The following is a 4,574-nucleotide window of genomic DNA, read 5'->3' on the forward strand; positions in this document are numbered from 1 at the left end:
CTGCCATACTGTTTTCCACAGGGTCTGTCCATTTTGCATTCCCAACAACAAAGCACAAGGGGTCCATTTTCTCCACATCATTGACAACACTTGTTATTTTCTGTTTTTAAAAATAATAGCTATCCTGGTGGGTGTGAAATAGTATCTCATTGTAGTTTTAATTTGCATTACCCTAATGATTAGAGATGTTGCACATCTTTTCATGTCCTTGTTGGCCATCTGTATAGCTTCCTTAAAGAAATGTCTGTCGGCCGGGCGCGGTGGCTCAAGCCTGTAATCCCAGCACTTTGGGAGGCCGAGACGGGCGGATCACAAGGTCAGGAGATCGAGACCATCCTGGCTAACATGGTGAAACCCTGTCTCTACTAAAAATACAAAAAAACTAGCCGGGCGAGGTGGCGGGCGCCTGTAGTCCCAGCTACTCGGGAGGCTGAGGCAGGAGAATGGCGTAAACCCGGGAGGCGGAGCTTGCAGTGAGCTGAGATCCGGCCACTGCACTCCAGCCTGGGAGACACAGCGAGACTCCGTCTCAAAAAAAAAAAAAAAAAAAAAAAGAAATGTCTGTCATGCCCTTTGCCCATTTTGAGTCAGGTCATTTTTGTTTTTGTTGAGTTTTAGGAGTTCTCTATTTATTCTGGATATAAATCTTTACTAGATATATAATTGCAAATATTTCCTCCCATTCTGTGGGTTACCTTTTTACTCTGTTGATATTATCTTTTGATGTACAAAATTTTAAAATTTTCATGAGGTCCAATTTGTTCATTTTTTTCTTTTGTTGCCTGTGTCTTTGGTGTTATATCCAAGTAATCGTTGCCAGATTCAATGTCACAAAGATTTTGCCCTATGTTTTCTTCTAAGAGCTTCATAGTTTTAGCTCTTACGTTTAGATTTTAGATCTATTTTGAGTTAATATTTGTATGGTGTTAAGTAATGGTTCAACTTCATCTTTTTGCAGGTAGATATCCAGTTTCCCACAGCAACATTTGTTAGAAAGGTTGTCTTTTCCCTCATCAACTAGTCTTGGCACCCTTGTCAAAAATCATTTGACCATATATGCAAGAGTTTATTTCTGGGCTCTCTATTCTATTCCATTGGTCTTTATGTCTGCTGCTATACCAATATCACACTGTTTTGATTTATAGTAGCTTTGCAGTAAGTTGTGATATCAGGAAGTTGTTCTTTTTCAATATTGTTTTGTCTATTTGGGGTCTCTTGAGATTTTATATGAATTTTAGGATGGGCTTTTCAATTTCTGCAAAAAAACATGATTGAGATTTTGATAGGGATTGCATTGAATCTGTGGATCACTTTGGGTACTGTTGGCATCTTAACAATATTAAGTATTCTAATCCATGAACATGGAATGCATTTTCATTTATTTATGCCTCATTTAATTTCTTTCAGCAATATTTTACAATTTTCATTGTATAAACCTTTTAACTCCTTGGATAAATTAATTTCTAAGTATTTTATTTTTACCTATTGTAAGTGGGATTGTTTTCAAAATTTTATTTTCAAATGGTTCATTGTTAATATGTAGGGATGCAAGTGGTTCCTCTTTGTTGACTTGTAATCCACTAATTTGCTGAATTCCTTTATCAGTTCTAATAGTTTTTTGTGTGAAATCTTTAGGGGTTTCTACATATAAAACCATAAGAAGTAGCCAGGCGTGGTGGCACACCTGTAGTCCCAGCTACTCAGGACGCTGAGGCAGAAGAACCGCTTGAACCCGGGAAGCGGAGGCTGCAGTGAGCCCAGAAGGAGCCACTGCACTCCAGCCTGGCGACAGAGCGAGACTCCGTCTCAGGAAAAAAATCATAAGAAGAAGAGATAATTGTACTTCTTCCTTTTCAACTTGGATGCCTTTAATTTCCTTTTCTTGCCTAATTGCTCTGGCTAGAACTTCTAGTGCTATGTTGAATGGAACTAGCAAAAGGGGGCATCCTTTTCTTGTTCCCGATATTAGTGGAATAGCCTTCAATCTTTCACCATTGAGTATGATATGATGTTTGTTATGAGTTTCTCATACGTGCCTTTTATTATATTGAGGTAGTTTCCTTTATTCCTAGTTTGTTAAATGTTTTCATCATGAAAGGGTGTTGAATTTTGTCAAATGCTTTTTCTGCATCAATTGAGATGATTGTATGATTTTTCTCCTTCATTCTGTTAATGTGGTGAATTATATTGATTGATTTTCATATATTGTGCTGTTTTTACATTCCAGGAATAAATCCCACAGTGTATAATGCTTTTAATATATTGCTAAATTTGGCTTGCTGGTATTTGTTGAGGATTTTTGCATCAGTATTCATAAGAGATATTGGTGTATGTTTTCTTTTTTCCTAGTGTATGTCTGCCTTTGGTATCAGGGTAGTGCTCACCCCTGGAATGAGTTAGAAAGTGTTCCGTCTCTTTGATCTTTTGGCAAAGTTTGAGAAGCATTAGCATTATTCTCCTTCAAATGTTTGGCAGAATTCACCAGTGAAGCCATCCGGTCCAGGGCTTTCATTTTGGGGAGGTTTTTGATTATTGATGCAATCTCTTTAATTCAAATTTTCTATTACTTTATGATTTAGTCTTAGTAAGATATATGTTTCTAGGAACTTGTTCATTTCATCTAGATTATCCAATCTGTTGGCATGTAATTGTTTAAATACTCTCATAATTCTTTTAATTTTTGTAAAATGTAATGTTCCCACTTTCATTTTTACTTTAATAATTTGAGTCTTTTTATCTTTTTTGTTGTTGTTAGTGTAACTAAAGGTTTGTCAATTTTGTTCATCTATTTGAGGAACCAATTTCTGGTTGCACCGATTTTCTCTATTGTTTCTATTATCTGTATTATTATTATTATTATTTTTAATTATTATTTTGAGACAGAGTCTCCCTCTGTTGCCCAGGCTGGAGTGCAGTGGTGCGAAGCCTCTGCCTCCCCAGTTCCAGTGATTCTCCTGCCTCAGCCTCCCAAGTAACGGGAGTTACAGGCATCCACCACCATGCTGGGCTAATTTTTTTTTTTTTTTTTTTGAGACGGAGTCTCGCTCTGTCGCCCAGGCTGGAGTTCAGTGGCATGATCTCAGCTCACTGCAAGCTCCGCCTCCCGGGTTTATGCCATCTCCTGCCTCAGCCTCCTGAGTAGCTGGGACTACAGGCGCCCACCACCTCGCCCAGCTAGTTTTTTGTATTTTTTTAGTAGAGATGGGGTTTCACTGTGTTAGCCAGGATGGTCTCGATCTCCTGACCTCATGATCCACCCGTCTCGGCCTCCCAAAGTGCTGGGATTACAGGCTTGAGCCACCGCGCCCAGCCTTTTTTTTTTTTTTTTTTTTTAGAGACAGAGTCTTACTCTGTTGCCCAGGCTAGAGTGCAGTGGCACGATCTCGGTTCACCGCAACTTCCACCTCCCAGGTTCAAGCAATTCTCCTGCCTCAACCTCCCAAGTAGCTGGGATTACAGGCATGCACCACTACAGCTAATTTTTATATTTTTAGTAGAGACAGGATTTCACCTTGTTGACCAGGCTGGTCTTGAACTCCTGACCTCAGATGATCCACCTGCCTTGGCCTCCCAAAGTGCTGGGATTACAGGCATGAGCCACTGCACCCAGCCAATTTTTGCTTTTTATGTTTTTTGAGACAGAGTCTTGCTTTGTCACCCAGGTTGGAGTGTAGTGGTGCGATGTTGGCTCACTGCAACCTCCACCTCCCAGGTTCAAGCAATTCTCCTGCCTCAGCCTCCTGAGTAGCTGGAACTATAGGCGTGTGCCACCATGCCCAGCTAATTTTTTGTATTTTTAGTAGGGACGGGGTTTCACCGTGTTAACAGGATGGTCTCGATTTCCTGACCTCATGATCCGCCCGCCTCAGCCTCCCAAAGTGCTGGGATTACAAGCATAAGTGAACTTGCCGGGCCTATTTTTAATTTTTTCACAATTATTTGTGCCTAAAGATATTCTCTGTTTTATTTATCTTTTCTCTAATCTCTATTATTTCCTTCCTTATGATAGTTTTGGGTTTAACTCATTCTTTAATCTTCTTTAGTTTCCTTTAATCTCTTTTAGTAATGTTTTGTAGTTTTCAATGTACAAATTTTACACTTATAGCTGCTATTATAAATGGAATTTTCTTAACTTCATTTTCAAATTGTTCATTGCACATATATAGAGATATCATTGATTTTTGTGTATTGATAGTGTATCCTGCAACTTTGCTGAACCCATTTATTAGTACGTGTGTGTGTATGTATGTATGTGCGTGTAAGTTTGAGTTTTTTTAACAGCAACATCATGTCACCCACTAATATAGGTTGGTTTACTTCATCCTTTGTAATCAGGAACATTTTATTTCATTGTCTTGCTTAATTACTCTGACTAGAACCTCTAGTACAATGTTGAATAGAAGTAGCAAGAGTGAGCATCTTTGTCTTGTTTCTTCTTTTAGGAATTTTATCTGTTTATTTTAAACACTATTGTAATTGGAATTATTATTTTTTTCATTTTATTTTTCTGTAGAGACAGGGTCTCACTATGTTGCCGAAGCTGGTCTCAAATTCCTACCCTCAAGCAGTCCTCC

Source organism: Macaca nemestrina, chromosome 10 (assembly GCF_043159975.1).
Source record: "Macaca nemestrina isolate mMacNem1 chromosome 10, mMacNem.hap1, whole genome shotgun sequence".
In the NCBI taxonomy this organism is placed as follows: Eukaryota; Metazoa; Chordata; class Mammalia; order Primates; family Cercopithecidae; genus Macaca; species Macaca nemestrina.